This window comes from Elephas maximus, chromosome 10 (assembly GCF_024166365.1).
Source record: "Elephas maximus indicus isolate mEleMax1 chromosome 10, mEleMax1 primary haplotype, whole genome shotgun sequence".
NCBI lineage: Eukaryota > Metazoa > Chordata > Mammalia > Proboscidea > Elephantidae > Elephas > Elephas maximus.
Genome location: NC_064828.1, coordinates 59,451,509 through 59,473,488, shown reverse-complemented (window position 1 = coordinate 59,473,488; position 21,980 = coordinate 59,451,509). Strand labels below are relative to the sequence as shown.

Here is a 21,980-nt window from a genome sequence, read left to right as displayed (position 1 = left end):
CAATAAAAACTATTTATTGTCCTTATTTACCCTACTTTGTATGGATAATCATTATGTTTTGCTTAAGAAATAGTGTATTTGATTACAAAGTGTAGCTGCAGATCCTGCTGAGTGTATTCCATAATACATGGTATGTGTACTGTCACCATGAGTTGGAAGTGACTCAATGCCAACTAACAACAACATCTTTTTAAAATCTGAAAATGTTTGGAGGACATTCTCTGAATATTTTGCATAGCGATTGTGACCTGCATTGCTACCACAATAGATTTCTTAATGAATTTTTTAAAATTGGATTTCTGTGCTTAAGTCAAATACATAAAAAAAGGAGGGAAATTCATTTTTAGAGACGTTTTAATGTTCCCTTTTCCTCCTCTTACTACAGAGCCTTTTTAGTACTCTTCTGCATTGTGTCTTCTGTTTTCTGTCTGCTCAATACCTCTTGATGTCCAAGCTCCATTGCACCTCAGCATCTTAGCTCATATTGTGCACCTTGCTAGAAACACTATTACTGTTCCCTCCAGTTTCCCCAAGGCATGTTAGTCTTTTAAGGCTTGATTTTCTTGCAGCCATGCCTGAAGGCACTAGATCTCAGTTACCTTCCTCTTCTTTGACTCCTACTGGGATTTTTCCCACATAATCTGGACTTGGCGACTATCTTATTTTATTTTAATTTTAATGCCACTGTGATACATGCCATATTGAAGCACTGTGTTCAGTACTATTTTAGTGGCTAGCTTTTATTAGACAGCTGTCAAAAGTGATATTATTTGAGACAATAACATAAGTTAAAATCCAGACTCTGAGTAAATGTTGCATCTCTAATATAGCCTATTGCAGGAATGCCTTACCTTTGGTTCCAAAGTAGATTTTTCTTATGGAGAGCTAGACATTCTTCTTAAGCAGTTATGTCTATTCTTTCAGGTTCTGAATAAATAAATTATTTTGGATACTAAAGTTTCAAACATGTTTTGACTGTCTGAAACACTGTGCAAGTAGGACTATGTGAAGAATCCGTGTGTTCCAAATATAGCTTTGATTGAAGACTAGAGTTCTTAGGTTTAGGTATGTTTTCTCTGCATAAATCTTTATAATTTAAAACCTGCTCTATTATTGACAGTAAGAAAGTGACTACCACATCAGTGCTGTGTTTAAATTCGATGACCTTGTTGTCTAAACTTGGAATATAGTATTTAAGATTCATCTGTAGTTGGGCTATTGATATGCTGGTTTGCTGCCTGATTGAATAGATATTCATTTATTGTAAACCATAAACAAGTTAGCAATTACAATTCAGGTGCTTTTGCTTTAACTATTTTTGGGAAATGCTAAAACAGTAGGACCATTTTTCTTTTTGGAGCAATGGCTTTAGATCCATCAGCTGCACTGCAGATTTCTACTTCTTATTCTAAGCTTGTTCCTCGTGTGGAACTTTCATCAACATTGGTAGAACTGGAACAGAGGATAGGCATGGAATATAAAACACAAAGACATCGTCAGCAAGACATATTTGTAACACCAAACTGAGGCAGCCTATGGGTTGGATTGAACAAAAATCCCAACAAATAATATTAAAATATAACCTTGAACCCCCTGTGGTAGGATGTCTCTAGAAGCTGCCCCGCTGTCTCAATAGTCTTGGAGAGCTTTCATAATAGTGGAAATGTATATCTCTCATTAAACCTCATGTTCTGATCATAAGTTTCTAGATATTAGAGCTAAAATAACATTTAGGGCTAACCCTCATTATTTTAATGAAGAAATTCAGTTTCAGAAAAGGAACTTGCTACAATGGTGAGACATATAAAATGAGGTGATTTTTGTTAAATATTTTGAAATATTTGTGGCACTATTTTTAACATTTTGATTCTTTAGGGAATGCTTATTAATCTGCATTAGCACCTTCTTCCTACCTAATTTTATAAAAGTTCTTACAGTACAAAAATTGGAATACATAATTTTTATAAAGAAACTACCACATTTTTTTTTTTTACTATGTCGATCAAGAATATGGTTTTCTCTGTGTTAGTATTTTGAGAAATTGTTATCATAAATATATTCCTCAATTTATAGGACCTATCATTTTATTTTTAAGAATTTTTTTTAAAAAACATTCCAAGAGTTCTATGAAATATAATTCCATGATCAATTTATATTTATAGCCTGGTAGGCTTCATAATCATACAGATTTAATTTTTCCCCCAAAATCTGATCCATTCACTTATACAAATATTGCTAATAAAAGGCTGGTAAATTACAATTCTTCCTTTGGTGGAAAATAGCTTCAGAAAGTCTAAAAGAAAAAAAAAAAAAAAAGCCAACCATATATTTTTAAAAACATTTAGGAATAGTTTTACTTAACCCTGCTTTTTTAACATTCTCCATGTTTCCCCCCTGAAATTATGCTAAAACAATAGTAATGGAGTAAAACAACAACTATAATAATGAAAAGACATATACCCACAATTAAAAAGGGAATGGGAACAAGGAATGACAGCTGCTTAACATACCAAATAAAGCTCAAATAAAAACATATGCTGAAGAATCCCAAAAAGCTCAGATACTGGAGGCATCAGTTGCATCTTAAAATGAGGTCATAATTTGATCCAAAAACAGAAAATCAGTTGAAAGTCTGTGTAAGAAGCTGTTACACACCCAGATCCCCTCCCACATTGTACACAGCCCACTGCCAACTCCTCCAACCCCTCTCGACTTCTCAGTCAATCCAGAAGGCTAGAAATTTATTTTTGTGAGATATTGAATGAAAGAAATTTAAACTAAGAAATCTGAAGTCATCTAAAAGAAGAGGCAATAGTATTGTACTTAAACCAGTGGTATTAAGTGAAAGTTTACATGGTAATCCCAGCTGCTTCTTACATTTGACTCTGAAATGCTGATCAGTATTATGTCATCTAGGCAAGGGATTGAAAGATTCCTCCCTTGGAAAACTGATCAACCCAAGAAATAAAGCCTATAGATCCTGACAATTGGGTGCTGTGGTTAAACAGCCCAATTAATATGCTCAGAATGAAGCCTACCATTTGATAAAGAACTTCCAATAAGTTCTTCAATGACTAATTTGTAAGTATGAGCATACGAAATAACCCGGTATTTGAGATAATCTTCCAACAGGAAAGAGGGAGACCAAGAGAAAGAAAAGGGGGAAGAAGAAAAAGAATTTGGAAAACGAAGATAATGTGAGGAGGCTAAAAAAAACCCCAACCAATTATTGATATTTGTAATTAATATTCTAAGAAAAATATTAAAACCATGCAACAATAACAGGAGAATATAAATTTTTTATGAGATTATGAAAGAGCTCTTAGAATATTAAAGATGATGACAGTAATATCAATAGAACTCTTTTCCATCTTGCAAGATGGCTGGTGAAAAGGCTGAGAAGCTGGTTACTAAGGAGTAGAAGCCTGAAGCCAAGAAAGCAGATTCTAGGGCAAGGTTAAGAAGGGTAACCTCAAGGGCAAAAAGCCCAATAAGGGGAAGCCCCACTGCAGCCTAGATCCTGTCTGTAGCGAATTGAATTGTGTCCCCTAAAAATGTGTGTCAACTTGGCTAGGCCATGATTCTCAGTATCCTATGATTGTCCACCATTTTGTCATCTGATGTGATTTTCCTACGTGTTGTAAATCTTATCTCTATGTTGTCAATGAGGTAGAATTCAATCTACGAGTTTCGTTTTAAGTCAGTCTTTTTTGAGATATAGAAGAAAGAAGCGAGCAGAGAGACAGGAGGACCTCAAACCACCAAGAAATAAGAACCAGAAGAATAATGTATCCATCGTCCCCAGGGTCCCTGCACTGAAAAGCTCCTCGACTGGGGAAGATTGATGACAAGACCTTCCACTAGAGCCAAGAGAAAGAGAAACCCTTCCCCTGGAGCTGGGACTCTGAATTCAGGCTTCTGGCCTAGACTGTGAGAGAATAAATTTCTCTTTGTTAAAGCCATCCATTTGTGGTATTTCTGTTATAGCAGCACTTGATAACTAAGTCACCGTCCTAGTCAGAGGAATTGGCAGATCTTCCCAGTCAGGCGTGTATTCCAGAAAGATCACGTACAAGAGGAGGTATTCAGCAGCTAAATCCAGGGTTGAAAAGAAGATCTTGCTACTGTCACAAAACCAGTTGGTGGTAACAAGAATGGTGGTACCCAAGTAGTTAAATTTCACAAAATGCCTAGATATTATCCCACTGAAGATGTGCCTCAGAAGCTGTTGAGCCATGGCAAAAAACCTTTCAGTCAGCATGTGAGAAGACTGTGATATGCTATCACTCCCGGGACCATTCTGATCATCTTCACTGGGCACCGCAGAGGCAAGAGGGTGGTTTTCCTGAAGCAGCTGAGCAGTGGCTTACTACTTGTGACTGGACCTCTGTCCTTCAATCGAGTTTCTCTGCAGAGAACACACTAGAAATTTGTCATTGCTACCTTCACCAAAATTGATATCAGTGGTGTGAAAATTCCAAAACATCTCTCAGATGTTGTCATCAGAGAAGCAGGGTTTACACTGTAGTTTGCAATGTAAGATACAGGAAGAGTTTTGAGGGACAACTCTCCATGGTATTTCTGCATGTCTTGTGACACCATTTGATCTGAACTCTTTTCAAGGATGATTTTATAGCAAATCGCCTTGAATAGTAGAGATAATGTCTGCCTCTAGGGCAGAGGGTAGGTTTCTTTCCTGACCAAGATAATAAAGTTAATGCCTTCCTGCAGGGTAAAGATTGGACCTTTTTGCTAGCAGGCCTTTTACTAAACTCGGGGTCGCTTAGCTGTGACCCAAGCCCACTGTGTACACAACACTCCCCTGGGCTGCTTCACAGTATTCCATATGGAACTTGAGAGCCAAGAAGAACGTATGCAAACTTGAAGCTCATGCTTCCAGCTATAACATGAGTAATAAAGTCCTATGTCTCTGAGCTAGGAGTCTCATGTCTTTTCCCAGCACCTATGAAACTCTTAACATGTTAGCCTGAAAGTAGTGTAAAATATCAGACAGTTCTTCATAGAATACGTTTTAAGTAAGTAGGGGGGAAAGCCAATGATATTTAAATTGTGTGATCAGTTTGATTAAAGGCCCAGAAAAGAGAATAAGCAAAGTGTTTGGGGCAATAGTGACTAGGATGGTGAGTTTGGAGGAGAAATGAGAACTTAATTTGAAAGATGGGCTCTCAGATTGTGTTGAACTTTTACTGCCAGGATTTTTAGACCATATGATTGATAATCTCCACTTATGTAAGGCATAAAATAAATATTGTCATTTTAGGACTGCAGAACTACTGATGAGTGTGAAAATTCTCTAAATACTGATAATGCTTCATTTGTCCTTTGTAAGAAGAAATGGCTACTCACTGAGAGCCCCCCAAGATCCATCACTTTGAAAGAAAGAGAGCTTATTCTATGTAGGGAAAAAAAAAAAATGTAGATTCACAGATTTTGAAGTTCTCATCCCAAAATACATATGTTACCTTGTGATTCTTGAAGACATTTAAACTATTTTCCAAAACTGTATTCATCTAATTCTTTCACTTATTCTCTGCCATGAGTGTTGTTCACAGGGTAATAAAGGTCATATAGCTTTAAAGGTTAAAATTTGATTAAAACTTCTTTTTAATTCAAAAAGAAATTAGATTTAGAGGCATTAGCTTAATAAGTTTTCATGTGTGCAGACACTGTTCACACATGAGACAAATCTTTTCCAATCTCCATTAAACATTTTATAAGCCTTCTTATACCTGAAACATGTCCCTAGTTTTAATTTCACTTAGGTAGATTGCTGCATTTCATTATATTCAGAACAAGTAGTGATTTTTTTTGTCCTTGTCTTTTAGATTTTTTTTTTTAATTATTCCATTTTCACTTGAGAAATTAGTGGAAGAATAGGATGACATGTCATCAATTTATTCCCCAAATACAATTTACTTTTGTTAGAACAATTACAAACCACACAGCTAAAAATGATTGATGATGAGTTATTTGCCTTTATTCTTTTACTGGTCCCATCAACATGACTTCTTGATAGGAAGCTTTAGGAAAAGGGCTAGAATGACTAACGGGAATTCTGGTAGCATGGCCAACTCTAAAAGAAAACTGATAACTTCTCCAAGTCAATAGCATTAAGCATAATTTTCTTCCCCATCATTCTTTTTCCTGAAACTTCAACCTTGAGCGTGAAAGATCTTTATCATGCTTGATATGGTAATTTAACACATACTAAAATGAGCTACTGTTACAGTGATTACCTTATTAACCAATTATAAGACAGGATTTTGAAATTTCGGGTATATTGTAGACAAAGAATACTTGCTTATAGTGGTTATTTACTCCTGGAGCACATAGGCGATCTAATTCCCATGTAGTGTTAGACATCTTAGTAAAAGAACTTAGTTAAAAATCCCACTATGAAAAAACCCTACGGTGAACATATAGACTTCTACAAAGTCAAAGGCCATATCAATGTGATGTCGATTCCTATAATCTAACATATGAACATATAGGTAAAGATATGTGTCACATTTCCATAAGCCCACGTAATTCCTTCTTCCCAAAATCTTACATAAGTGTACTTAGCCTCTGCTAATAGACTTCGAAGGGGACCGAATTCTTGCCTTCCATGTGGGAGATGCAGGTTCAATTTCTGGCCAGTGAGCCTCATGCGCAACCACCACCCATTTGTCAGTGGAGGCTTGGGTGGCTATGATGCTGAGCAGGTTTCAGTGGAGCTTCTTGACTAAGATGGACTAGGATGAAAGGCCTGGGGATTTATTTCCAAAATCATCCAGTGAAAACCCTATGGATCACAACAGTCTCATCACAACCAGTAATGGGGATGGTGCAGGGCTGGGCAGCATTTAGTTTAGTTGTGGATAGGGTTGCCATGAGACAGGGACTAACAGCAGCTAATAACTGAAAGCGGTAGAGTTCTTCTGACAAGCCAATCACTATTTTTGGAAGTGCCTGTTATGTTTTTGTGCAACATTTGTTTCTCTTTAATGAATGTATTGGCTTTCCTGTAAACTCTAATGCACAAACATATTTCTAGCTTGACCATTTTGAATAGTTGAACATAGGTGCTCTGATATTCTCCCCCAGATTCGTTATTTACACTTTATTTTATTGTTCTTTATATGAGGTATTTTCCAAACATCTTACCTTCCTGGGGGCCTCTCTTAACATGTTTAATTTTGTCAATATTCCCCTAAAACTTTAAATAAGTGTGAGCTGATCAACACAAAGTATATTTGAAGTATTAGCTCTTATAATCAAAACATTTATATTCTTACTAATAAATTCTTTGCTTTAGCTTTAAAAAAAAGCAACACTATTTTACTTTGTTAACTTATATATTAACTTCAAACATATCAAGAAATCGATGTTCTATTAATACTGTTTTTGTTCAGTTGATTATATTGTAAATCCAGAGGCAAAATCTTATATTTATTCCTGCTAAATTTCATCCTATTTTTAGTTGTGCATAAATATTTTAAGATTTTAAAGTATATATTTGTTGTAGAATTTCATTTTCTATCTATACATTCCAGTTTTTGTATTTTTCTATTTAAAAGAATGCTTCCTATGTTTTATCTATTCCGTTGCAAAAAATTTGTCCTCTTGCAAGACAGAGATCAGAACTAGGTGGTATACCGTACTCATAGCACACCTCCAAATTTTAGGCTATTATCCTGACCTGTAGTAGACACTTTCTAGATATTTACCAAACTAATTTTTATTCATTTGATGCACAATTAAGCTTTATTTCCCAACCTCTATTTTTTTTTTTTTTTTTAATTAATCTAGGTAGGGCCATATGACTAAGTCAGTTTTGGTCAATAGATGTGAGGAGTGAATGTATGTCACATCCAAGCCGAATGCCTAAACACATCCACACATCTTGCTTTCACATGGTGTCTTGATTTATCCATCTCTGCATCCAGAGACTCCAGTAAAAGTGTCTGAGGAACCAGAGGTTGTAGGAGCCACATTTTAGAAGGATTTTTAATCTCTAAGTCTCCATTTACAGGAGATTGGGTTGGAATTTTCATGAGAAAATTTTTTTTTTTTTTCCTTAAGGTATTGAGTTTTGGGGGATATTTGTTATACTTAATAGCTTTCTTCTTGGTTACTATTTCCATCTAGTCTCTATTTCTACAATGTATTTATGAAATTATGGAATTTCTCCAGTAATATATGGCTCATTTTGTTCTCTTTAGCACATTTGAATGGTCCAACTGAAGTAAGTACACTTTACCACCAATAATCTTATGAAAGAAACCATTTATTAATTACATGTGCCAAATGGGAAGAAAAAAAGGAAATTAACTAATTTTTCACATTTCAACTTCATTTCTCCTGTCCTCAATGCAAGAAACACTTGTGGTCTGAGAATTCTCCTCAATGGAACTCTATATTAATGCCTTCTAAGTTTGAACCGTTTTCTCATTTTTCCCATTCTTACGTAGAACAAAAGGGGTAGAACTATCTCTCAGTAGAAGAATGTAATAGCAATACCACCAATCCATTCTGTAATTAATTCTCAAGAGTGTTTATAATGTCTCAAATTCTGTCCATCACAGAATAATCTAATTTTTATTTGTGTAAAGTTGCTACAACTGAAATATGAAGAAGTGGATGTAATCTTACTTAAAGAGGAAAGTTTAGTAAATGGGGTCAAAAATTTTTTGTTTTTATTTACAATGTATGTTAAACCAAAAGCCAAAACCAAACCCAGTGCTTTCGAGTCGATTCCGACTCATAGCGACCCTGTAGGACAGAGTAGAACTGCCCCCACAGAGTTTCCAAGGAGCGCCTGGCAGATTCAAACAGCCGACCCTTTGGTTAGCAGCCGTAGCACTTAACCACTGCACCACGAGCGTTTCCCAATATATGTTAGACAAGCTAAACTTAACTTCTAAAGCTAAATGTTATGTTGCTGTTAGGTGCCATTGAGTTGGTTCCAACTCGTAGTGACCCTTGTACAACAGGACAAAACACTGCCCTTGGTTCCAACTTGTAGCAACCCTTGTAGTACAATAGGACAAAACACTGCCTGGTTATGTGCCACCATCACAATTATGCTTGAGCCCATTGTTGCAGCCACTGTGTCAGTCCATCTTGTTGAGGGTCTTCCTCTTTTTCGATGACCATCTACTTTACCAAGCATGATGTCTTTCTCCAAGGACTGGTCTCTTCTTACAACATGTCCAAAGTACATGAGACAAAGTTTCACCATCATTGGTTCTAAGGAGCGTTCGAGCTGTTCTTCTTCCAAGACAGATTTGTTCGTTCTTCTAGCAGTTCATGGTTTACTCAATATTCTTCACCAACATCATAATTCAAAGGCATCAATTCTTCTTCAGTCTTCCTTATTCGTTGACCAGCTTCCACATGCATACGAGGTGATTGAAAACACTATGAGTTGGGTCAGAAGCACCTTAGTTCTAAAAGTGACATCTTTGCTTTTTTAACACTTTAAAGAGGTCTTTTGCAACAGATTTGCCCAATGCAGTGCATTGTTTGATTTCATGATGGCTGCTTCCATGGGCATTGATTGTGGATCCAAGTAAAACAAAATCCTTGACAACTTCAACCTTTTCTCTGGTTATCATAATGTTGCTTATTGGTCCATTTGTGAGGATTTTTGTTTTCTTTATGTTAAGGTGTAATCCATACTGAAGGCTGTAGTTTTTGATCTTCATCAGTAAGTGCTTCAAGTCCTCTTCACTTTCAGCAAGCAAGTTTGTGTCATCTGCATATCGCAGGTTGTTAATGCATCTTCCACCAATCCTGATGCCATGTTCTTCTTTATATAGTCTGGTTTCTTGGATTATTTCTTCAGCCTACAGACTGAATAAGTATGGTGAAAGGGTACAACCCTGACATACACCCTTCTTGACTTTAAACCATGCAGCATCCCCTTGTTCTATTCAAACAACTGCCTCCTAGTCTATGTACAGGTTCTCCATGAGCACAATTAAGTGTTCTGGAATTCCCATTCTTTGCAATGTTATCCATAATTTGTTATGATCCACACTGTTAAATGCCTTCTCATAGTCAATAAAACACAGGTAAACATCTTTCTGGTATTCTGTGCTTTCAGTCAAGACCCAGCTGAAATCAGCAATGATATCCCTCTTTCCACATCCTCTTCTGAATCTGGCTTGTATTTCTGGCAGTTCCCTGTCTATGCACTGCTGCAACTGCTTTTGAATAATCTTCAGCAAAATTTTACTTGAGTGTGGTATTAATAGCATTGATCTGCATTCTGTTCGATCACTTTTTTGGAGTGGGCACAAATATGAATCTCTTCCAGCTGTTTGGTCAGGTAGTGATCTTCTAAATTTCTTAGCATAGATGAGTGAGCACCTCCAGTGCTGCATCCATTTGTTGAAATTTCTTAACTGGTATTCCTCCAGTTCTTGGAACCTTGGTTTTTGCCAATCCCTTCAGTGCAGCTTGGACTTCTTCCTTCACTACCATCTGTTCTTGATCATATGCTACCTCCTGAAATGATTGAACATCGACCAATTCTTTTTGGTACAGTGACTCTGTGTATACCTTCCATCTTCTTATGATGCTTTTTGTGTCATTTAGTATTTTCCCTGATAAATCTTTCAGTATTGTAACTCGAGGCTTGAACTTTTTCTTTAGATCTTTCAGCTTGAGAAATGATGAGTGTGCTCTTTACTTTTGGTTTTCTAACTCCAGATCTTTGCACATTTCATTATAATACTTTGTCTTCTCGGGTGCACTTTGAAATCTTCTGTTCAGCTCTTTTACTCCATTACTTCTTCCTTTCACTTTAGCTTTGTGTTCAATAGCAAGTTTCAGAGTCCCTTCTGACTTCCAATTTGGTCTTTTTCTTTCTTTCCTGTTTTTTTAATGACCTCCTGCTTTCTTCATGTATAATATCCTTGATGTCATTCCACAACTCTGGTCTTTGGTCATTAGTATTGTGTTTAAATACCCCAGCTTCCTTGCTCTTTGGTTAAGATCACTCAGAGGGACTGTTTCGCAGTCTCTTAGAGTTCTCCAGGAAAATTAAATTCTAATTTCCCACAGTGGAATATAGCTTGATAACGAATTTTTCAGTAGATTTTTTTCCTTCTTACTTCACCACTACACTGCTGGTGTTTGTAGGATCACTTTTAAAATGCAGTACTTGTGCATGAGTTTTTATCTTATGGTTTACATTTAGGACAACTCATAAAGACACATGTCAATAAAGGGAAGTGTGTTGAATTTGGGATGATGATACATTATTCTAGAAGGTTAACAGCCATATTTTTGCATTAAGAGCAACAATGTGTCTGTTTTGTGTTTTCATAGCCTTTATCAAAAGTATTTTATAAATAGTAAGTGTTCAAAAATATTGATTAGCACCTGCTTTAATTTATTTAATTTTTAATATACTTTTTATATAATCATAAATTATATGCTTAATAGTAAGTTACAGGATTAATTTCAAGCCATACTTTTCAAGTTGATATATAGATAGAAGGGAGTCTTGAATTTATTTCTTGTTCTCTTCCATCTGTGAGACCCACTCTTCTTTATAGATGTTAGAGTTGAGTGGTCATCAGCAGAAATGGAGCACATCCTGCAGCATGTCCTTGGGTCTTTAGAAGACTAAGATCTTCTTAGCTCCCGGTAAGCAGTGCCAATTTCATACCTCTTCACTGCTTCTTAGTCAGAGGACCTAAAGGAAGATTTTCTTTTCAATTAGTATAGCACCAGCTTTATCAAGCTAATTACTATCCATTCACTATAGTCAAGCATACCTTATTCATATGTATTTACAGGGCACCTACTCAAATCCTTCCCACACCCCACAGGCATTAAATCAGAATACCAATAAGCAGCTTTCCCTCACTTGTTCTGCACCTGTTCACATAGTCTTCAGGTTGTTATGCTCATTCAACTTGATTCTGAAAACCCCAGATATTCTGTGAGTCTTCTGGAGTAGAGGTCCCAGAAGTCCACTTTCAATTAGACTCTGTCAATTTACAACGTTAATTGAAGACACTCTATATGCAGAATATTTTACTAGAAACTCTATGTTCAAGAGCAAGTTTCAGAGTCTCTTCTGACATCCATTTTTGTCTTTTCTTTTTTTCTTGTCTTTTTAGTGATCATTTGCTTTCTTGATGTATGATGCTCTTGATGCCATCCACAATTCATCTGGTCTGCGGTCATTGGTGTTCAGTGCATCAAATCTATTCTTTGAGATGGTGGGATATACTCAAGGTCATTCTTAGGCTCTCATAGACTTGTTTTAATTTTCTTCAGCTTCAATTTGAACTTGCATGTAAACAATTGATTGTGTATTCCATAGTCAGCCCTTGTCCTTGTTCTTACTGATGATACTGAGCTTCTCCATCATCTCTTTCCACAGGTGTAGTCAGGTTGATTCTGTGCAGTGCATCTGGCAAAGTACATGTGTATAGTCAACGTTTATGTTATTGAAAAAGGGCATTTCAAATGAAAAAGTCGTTGGTCTTGTAAAATTCTATTGTGCGGTCTCTAGCATCATTTGTTTCATCAAGGCCATATTCTTCAACTACTTCTCTTTCTTTGTTTCCAACCTTTGTATTCCAATCCGCAGTAATTATCAGTGCATCTTGATTGCATGTTGGATCAATTCTAAACTGCAGAAGTTGGTAAAAAATCTTCAATGTCTTCATCTTTGTCAATAGTGGTTGGTAAGTAATTTTGAAAAATAGTTGCATTAAGTCGTCTTCCTTGTGGGCCTATGGAAATTATCCTATCTTACTGGCAGCATTGTACTTCAGGATAGATTTTGTAATGTTCTTTTTAACAATAATGTAAGGCCATTTCTCTCCAATTTGTAATTCCTGGCACAGTAGACCATATGATTGTCCGATTCAAAATGGCCAATACCAGTCCATTTCAGCTCACTAATGCCTGGATATCTATATTCAAACACACTATTTCATTTTCAAGAACTTCTAAGTTTCCTAGATTCATACTTCATGCATTCTATGTTCTGAGTATTAATGAATGTTTGCAGCTGTTTCTTCTCATTTTGAGTTGTCCCACCTCAGTGAATGAAGGTCCCAAAAGCTTTACTTCATCCAAATCATTAAAGTCAACTCTGTTTTGAGGAGTTAGCTCTTCCTCAGTCATATTTTGAGTGCCTTCCAAACTGAGTTCATCCCCCGGCACTGTATCTGACACTGTTCCCCTGCTATTTATAATGTTTTCACTGGCCAGTTTTTTTTTTTAATAAGTAGATCATCAGGTCCTTCTTCCTAGTCTGTTTTAGTCTGGAAGCCTCACTGAAACCTGTCCACCATGGGTGACCTTGCCAGTATTTGAAATACCAGTGGCCTAGCTTCCGGCATCGCAGCAATATGCAAGCCATCACAGTACGACAAACTGACAGACGAGTGGTGGCCTGAGTTGTTACTTGGGTAAAAATGATCAATTTTCAAACAAATTTGTTAACTGAAAAATGGTAATGTGTTTCATAGAGATTGAAGAGGACTCTAATGTGTGAGTATGTTGGCATTTTTACTCCTATTATTACTGACAAAGCAAAAAATGTTTACATCTAAGTTCAGTAAAAGATCTTCCTCATACCTAAAAATGATGAATGAATTTGTATCTGTCATTTTAAAGCAGTAGAGCCATTGGCCAAATTGAGTGAAAAGCCCTTGAAAGAAAAAGAAACAGAACAAAACAAAACAAACCGACAACAACAAACAAAACGACCACTGGCTGTATGCGATTTCTTAGCCAAAGGTTAAATATTAGGCGTAACTCCTGCGGAGTCAGCCAGAGCATTGAGTTTAGCACTCAGTGTTCTGATTTCCAGTCAGTTCATGAACCCTCTGAATCAAGCTTTCTCCCTTAGGGCAAAGCCTGTACCTGTCAGTTCCATACTGCATATACATTTCATTAAAAAAAAATTATGAGAAGCAAAGTAAATTTTACAACTAAAGTGAACTAATAAACTAGTTTGAATCTAAAACATACATGAGAATTTAAATGAGACTTATTTCAGATGTGTTTAAATCTGACAAAGTCCAAGTTGAACTGAGAGGAAAAAGTGAAAGTTTGACTAGTTTATTGCTTACTTAAATATTTAGTGCTTGAAGACAGTTATATAACTAATAGTTTTTCTGAATTTATTCAGAATTTATTTTAATATCTAATTTAAATTTATAACAGTACAAAGAAACCTGACAACCTTTGCTTCTCCAGTTCTGCCTACACCATGAGTCAGGTCAAATAATTTGCAAAATCAATTCCAAACTAATTTTATAGGGTGAGGTGAAAGAATTCTCATAGAGAGTAAAAATGTCATTAGATTTATACAAGTCTTACAGCCTTTTAAATTTAAAATGATTTCTACCTTCAACTTTAAGGTAAGAGTTTATTCTTTTTGTTCCTTTGACAATTGGAGGAGCCCTGGTGGTGCAGTGGTTAAGAGCTTGGTTGCTAACCAAAAGGTCAGCAGTTTAAATCTACCAACCACTCGTAGGGCAGTTCTACTCTGTTCTATACGGTTGCTATGAGTCAGAGTCAGCTTGATGGGCAATGAGTTTTTTTGACAATTGGAAAGAATTGTTCATATCAGCCTGCCTGAGGATAGCTGACCTTACCTTGACACCTCCTATTTCAAAAACTTAGCTCTGTTGTTTTGAGTGATCAACAGATTTAATTAACATTTTTAGCTTCTTAAATATATTGGTGTGACTGAACACGAGATACTACAGTAACTAAAAAGTAGCCTACTTTCAAGCTCTTATGTGGAAAGTGAAGTGAAAATGTCTACACCCTGCTAGAGAACAGTGCTTGTGTTTTTATTCCTGCTCTCTGTGTCACCAGGCTTACAATATAAAAATGCATGTGTCATGAGACAACCACGTAGCAGGTATGCATTCAAGACGTCTGACTGGCTGTGAATGAGATGAATGCCTGGGTCTGTTAAATTCTAAGCATTCTTCACTGGTCCTTCCCTAAAAATTATATTTCAAATGTGGAGTGAGCATGTAAAGATAGGCTTATAAAAATATTTTCCAATTTTCAGAATGACTTAAGATAGAGAAAGGGCAACAGATTCCATTTTCTAATTCTTCTTCCATTACCTTATTCCAATCCCCTCATTACCTCACACCTGGCTTCTGCAAAAAGCCCTCCCAGATGACCTTTTTGACAGTAATAGTTCTGTCCCTGAATTTATGGATTTATATCATTGCCAGATTTTGTTGGTGTTGTGTGGTGTTTTATCGATTACGATGCACAGAGACCCTGTATGACAAAGTAAAACTGCCTTATAGGGTTCCCTAGCCTGTAATCTTTGTGGGAGCTGATCATCCAGTCTTTCCTCCAGTGAACCAGCTGGTGGGTTTGAACTGCTAACTTTATGGTTAGCAGTTGAGAGCTTAAACATTGAGCCACCAGGGCTCCTATTGCCAGATGAACCAAAAAAGCTGTTGCTGTCAAGTCTATTCTGACTCATAGTGACCCTATAAGACAGTGTAGAACTGCCCCACAGAGTTCCCAAGGAGTGGCTGATGGATTTGAACTGCCAACCTTTCGGTTAGCAGCTAAGCTCTTAACAACTGTGCCACCAAGGCTCCAAAACAAAGGGCTTGTCTGGGATCTCGTCTGGGACCTCTCACACCCTAAGGGAAAATCATACCCCTAAACTAATGAGCTGCACATTGCCCGATCTCAAACAAAGAACAAACCCATTGCCATCCAATCAATCCTGACTCCATAAGACAGAGTTGAACTACCCCACAGAGTTTCTAAGGAGCGCCTGGTGGATTTGAAGTGCTGACCTTTTGGTAAGCAGACGTAGCTCTTAACAACTATGCCACCAGGGTTTCCATTGCCAGATTAGTTCTTCTTAAATTTAGTGGTCAAGTTTACTGTTCAAGTTCAGTACTTGTCACTAAAAACTCTACATTAGTTCCTTATTTTTTCACTAATAAAAATCTAAGCCCTTCATTTCTTCCTGTTGTTGAAATTTAATTCTGCATCATCTCAAACCAATACCCCCCCCCCCCGCCATTTCTCTCTCCTAACACCCCACAGTCCCTCTTAAACCCTGTAGTATAGCTGGTCTGGTCCTCAATTACTGCCTGAATAACCTGGCCTTACTTCTGTCCTCCTGTTGTGCTTTCTTTCTGCTGTTTATTGTTCCCCCTGGCTCCAGTCAGCTTCCAATATTTTCCACTCTTCGCAGTCCATTCCATGTTCCCTTCTGACTGCCTGAGCCCTCTCTTCATCTCTCCTTCTGGGATTTTTTTTTTTTTCTTTATAAACTCAAAAATATAATGTGGTTACCTCCTCTTTATGTTACGTATCGCAATGTATTTTATGAAACATTGAGGCCATTTTAGAGTTCAAGAGTTTTTCAGATTTTCAAAAGGTTTTGGTGAGCACGTATTTCTTATAACATCGCCACAAGATCTGAGGTGCTGCCCCATGATCAAGTACATTAATGTTCTGTGGTTGTATCTATACCATGAGGCATGGCAACCTTGAGATGGGATAAATGAATTTTATAAATAGTCTCAAGTCAGTTAACTGCAGGGTTTGTCACCAAAAGTGTTCAGATCATGTCAGATTTTACTTCAAATTGGGTTATGCAAAAGTTGTCTTTTTTCAGAGCTTTTGGATTTCAGAATTGTAGAGAAGGGATTATGTAGTTGTAGATAAGGCACTGTGGGCCTATATTAATACTTATTGTATATGTGGTACCTGTATTATCTAATGATTCATGAGTATAAATTTTATTTTTCTAAAGGAGTTGTAAACTCCTAAAGAGCAGGGATTGCAGAATGTCATTATTGAGTATACCCCTGTCCAAACAAACAGCTTAGTAGTGAATTTGCGTATGTGTTTGTGGAGAGATTGGCTAGTTACTGAACGGCACCCAGAAAAAAACATTCAACTGGTTGATCTCATCTCTTTCAGAATATATGTTTAGATTTTTAGCTTCACCTTGCTTTACGCTTGTATCTTTTCTTTTACGACCTCTGAATATTTAGAAATGTTCTCTCTGTATTAAAGTCTGTGATTCCCATTCCCGATCATAACAGTGTCAAATAAAAATACTATGTCAACTCTGTATGTGTAAGTTTTCTCAAAGCAAGAATTCAGGCAAAGGAATGATGGAATGTCCCCATATTATGTCCGTTGGGAAAAAGAGAGCAAGTGACTTGTGGTTTTAACGGAAATGTACTGAGAGATAGAAGTGTGTTATAGTTGGAAAACTTTAAGTTAGAAGATTAACTGTTTCTTTCCTTTTTGCTCTGTGAGTATAGGGCAATGTTTTCATTGAGAAGATGATATACGGAAAAAGAAATGACTTTGAATAGTTCCCTTCCTGAAAGTAAAAGTCTACCTTACATAGGATTGTATCTAGTGGTCCATTCAGTATTTAATCAACAAAAAATTATCCTATGACTTCTATGTGGCGGATTTGTTGCGTCTCAGTTTTGGGAAGAAAGAGGTGAGCATAATCAACACAGTTCATATCATCAGAGTGTGATCCAGTGTGGCAGAGTTAAGACATTTGTAGTATTTGGAATACTCAGATAAGGTTGAGAAGTTGGTCTGTTTATTTTTATCTTTGCCTTGACACTTGTCAAATTATGGGTTTAACAAGGTGACTTTACCTCTTAGGATCTTGGTTTATTTATTTATTTTTCTTTCAAAATGAATTGTTTTTGTTAGTTGCCATTGAGTTGGCTCCAACTCATGGTGACCAGGTACAACAGAACGAGATGTTACTCAGTCTTGTGTTATTTTCACAATAATCAGTTCGCTGTAGTTCATTGTTGCAGCTACTGAGTATTTTGAGTGTCCTCTAATAAGAAGACTCATCGCCCAGCACTATATTAGACAGTATTCTGTAGTGATTCATAGGCTTTTATTGGCTAATTTTTGAAAGTAGATTACCAGGCCTTTCTTCCTTGTCTGTCTTACTCTGGAAGGTCCACTGAAACCTGTTCACCATGGTGACCCTGTTGGTATTTGAAATATGGTAGCATAGCTTTCAGTATAATAGCAACGTGCATACCACCACAGTACAATAAGCTGACAGATGAGCCATCATCTAAATGGATAGGTTGAGTTAAAAACCCTCTAATCATCATCAATGTTTTTAGTTTTTCTGATTCTGAACAAATTATAGATAACATTATGAAGAATGGGAATTCCAGAACTTTATTGTGCTCAGGCAGAACATGGAACAAGAGGCAGCCATCTGAACACAACAAGGGGATACTGCATGGTTTAAAATTGAAAAATTTGTGCAGCAGGGTTTTCACCTTCTTTCACCTTACTTTTTCAATCTGTATGGTTAACAAATAATCCCTGAAGCTGGACAATATGAAGAAAAATGCAGCATTAGGGTTGGTGGGAGATTCATTAACAATGTGCAATATGCTGATAACACAACAGTGCTTGCCAAAAATGAAGACAATTTGAAACACGTATTGATGAAAGTCAATGTCTGCAGCTTTTAGTATGGATTACACCTGAATGAGAAGCAGATGAATATGCTCACAACTGGAGCAATAAACAAAATCATGATAAATGAAGAAGAAATTGAAGTTGTCAATGATTTCATTCTACTTCATCAACAGTCATCATCCATGGAAGCAGCGATCAAGAAATCAAATGAAGCATTACATTGGGCAAATCTGTTGCAAAAGTTCTCTGTAACGTTTTGAAAAACAAAGATATCACTTTGATGGCTAGAGTTCACCTGACCTAAGTCAGAGTCTTTTCAGTTGCCTCGTATGCATGTAAAAACTGGACTATGAAAAAAGAAGAATTTATGTATTCAAATTGTGCTGTTGGTGAAGAATACTGAATATACTGTGGACCGTCAGAAAAACAAACACTGTACCTCATTCTCTGCCAGTCACAGTTTTTCTTCTTCCCTTTTCATTTCTTAGGCATATATATTATTCTATATTTATTATGGAGAAAAAATGCAAATATAATATATAAATAAATATATAAAGAATACCTGTTCTTTATTTTATTTATTTCTCCACTTTTCCTTGCACCAGCTCTCACTCTTTTTTATTTTTTTCTATCTCCTCGTTTTTTCTCTTGCATCTTTTTTTTCCCTAAATCTACATATTAGTGCTAATTTCTGATGTTACAGATATCATTTGAGTTTTTTGCATTACCAAGGTCTGTATTATAGTTTTTAAATTCATTTATATATTTAAATGTATCTGGCTCACTATTGCTAAGCCAGATCTTGGAATGAAGAATGAATTTGTTATACATGATGCTCTTCTAAAACCCCTGAGTAACGGATTTGCCTTTTCTGTTCTTCGCAAATGGATCTGAATCATTATCAGAGAGTCAGGATGTAGTGGAGGGAGAATATGTCTCCATTTGGTCTCATCTTTGATTATTCAAAAAATACCTGCACTCTTATTATGTTTTTTGGCATTATATATGATAGCCTTTTTACCAGCTATATGAGACCAATGTAGCATCTTATTGGAAAGCAGGCAGCTAGGCTTCATCCAACTATTTCGTTTTTTGCCTGGTTTAGGCCAGCAGTCACTGTGAAATAAGAAATTGTAAGAAATGTTTTTCTAAGGTCCTATCATTAGCATTCTGTATTGACAAGTCATTTCTGATAAAAATATATAGTTTTAATGCAGCCTAGTAGAGAAACCAACAAATTAGTAGAAAATAAGTATTCTCAAATACTTGTTTTATAATTTTTCTGCCAGAAGTGCTTACTTTAACTTTGTCATAATGATTTGTCAGATTAAAGGGACAATGCTATATACTAGTGTTCTTAGGATAAAGAAAAAGAGCCAAAATTATTGGAATGTTTAACTAAGACATGAGAAATTACTTAGATCAACTTTTCTGTTTCTTTGTTTGAGTCAAAAGTGAAAATATTTTTCTGATTTCAAAAATTCATATTTATTTTATATATTCATTAGAAAATTACTTCTTTTTCAATCATTTTGAGGTTTTACTCACTTTACACACGTCTCATTAATTCTTTTTAAATATAAAACATAAATAAAAAACATTGCTAAATAAATTCATAAATAAAACTGGTTGAAAAACTGCAACAGCATTTTAGCATTCTTATAAACTTTTCATCATAATTGCATTGGTATGCAGCTAGTACTCATCCCATCATTTTACCAACCATATTTTTGATAAGGGATAGTAGGCTGAAATTTATAAAAACTAACTGAAGTTAAAAAAAAACTGTTTATTGTACTTTAACCAAACTTCTGTTTTAACCAGTTTCTTTTATACTTATATACTTTATACTTATATACTTATATAAGTATACTTATATATCCTACATAAAGTTTTACTGCTCATTGAAGACAGTGTGCACATTGTTTATATCTCTATTTGTAGACAGAATTATAGCTAATTAGAAAGCTAGACATCTTTTTTTTTACAAGTTCAGCATAAGTTCATACCATACTAATTCTATGACCAATACTATCATTTTACAGGGAAGTAAATGACTAGGTGTGTTACCATAACTGTGCAATACTAAAATCATATAAGCTAAGCTGACCAGGCTGTCACTTTTCTCTAATCTCATTTTTGATTCATCAAACAAGAATATTTCTGAGAGACATATTTGATTGAGTTTTTAAAAAAGAAGTCATTCTTGTTGCTTTAAGGCATATTGTAGACTACATAACATGTAACTGTTTTGATTTTAGATTTAAAAATATCTCAACAGATTAGTATAATTTTGTTATATGATATCAACCATCTAGCCTGTTCCTGTGTTTATTTTCTTTTTACTGTATGTCTATCTTGGTCAACATGGCGGAAATGACTCTAATCACTACAGTAATCATTCCCTAATGGTTCTAATGAAGCCCTAGCACTTTTCACCGTATTCTCTCTCCTACACATATTTATCCCTGCTTGTAAATTGATAGCAAAGGTTTCATAAGATTCTCTTCTGTTCACTTTCATTCTCTGAGGTTCCTTGGCTAATTCTATATCTCAGTATATTCCTTGAAAAGAATTTCTTTTCGCTATTAAGTAATGGCAATTGTCATGATGATTGTCATCATGAAAAAGTACTTAGGTGAACAAATACTAAAAAGTACTTAAATTCAAAATATTCATGTTTACTATAAAACTGGAGATCCTGGTAATAGCATTCCTTATCCTAAAATCATTTACCTTAAATATAATTGTTGAAGGCTGTATTTAATATGAAAAACCAACCCTTATAAAAATGGATTATAAAATGCCAGTGTTTTGGATGATATACTTGATTCGCAAATTATTGAGAGAATACTTTTAAAAATGAAAATAATTTTTAACTGTCTAAGATGTTGAACATTGTCTTAGACTGACTTCTCTAGAGAAGAAAAACCAGTGAAGTGCCTACATATGTATAGAGAGAGAGAGAGAGAGGGAGAGAGGGAGAGCAAGGAAAAGGCTCATGTGGTTGTAAAGTCTGGAAAGTCCCAAATCTCTGTGTCAGGCTGGAGACTTCTCCCAACTCATGTAGCTGCAGAGGCTGGTGAATCCAAAGTCTAGACCATGGAGGCTGACAAACCCCAAGATTGACAGGCAAGCTGCTAGCTCAAGTCCCAAGAACCAGAGGTCAGATGAACAGAAGCCGGATGAAGGATCCAGAGCAAGCAAAAGCCAGTGAGCTTTGATAGAAAGTCCACCTATATTGAATGTAGGCCACATCCCCAAGGAAATCCCCTTTCAACTAATTGGCTACTCATAGCAGATCCCATCATGGAGGTGATCAATTATATCAGATCTCACCATAGAGGTGATTCTGTCATTACGTAACTGCCAAATTACATCATAAGTGACCAACACTGAGAATCATGACCCAGCCAAGTTGACATGCAACCTCAACAGTCTCAGTCCACCCCTTGTCAACTTGGAACCTGTACACATCTCCTTAAACTGTACATAATCTTGGAATAAAGACA

At 36.0% G+C, this 21,980-nt stretch overlaps 1 protein-coding gene and 1 pseudogene across 1 annotated transcript in view; both read left to right on the top strand.

Moving 5' to 3' along the window:
* MDGA2 (MAM domain containing glycosylphosphatidylinositol anchor 2) overlaps nt 1-21,980 on the top strand; it is a 943,396-nt gene that overhangs the window by 518,640 nt on the left and 402,776 nt on the right. The gene's annotated exons all lie outside the window — the stretch shown is intronic.
* On the top strand, nt 3,380-4,528 carry LOC126084373 (60S ribosomal protein L6-like; annotated as a pseudogene).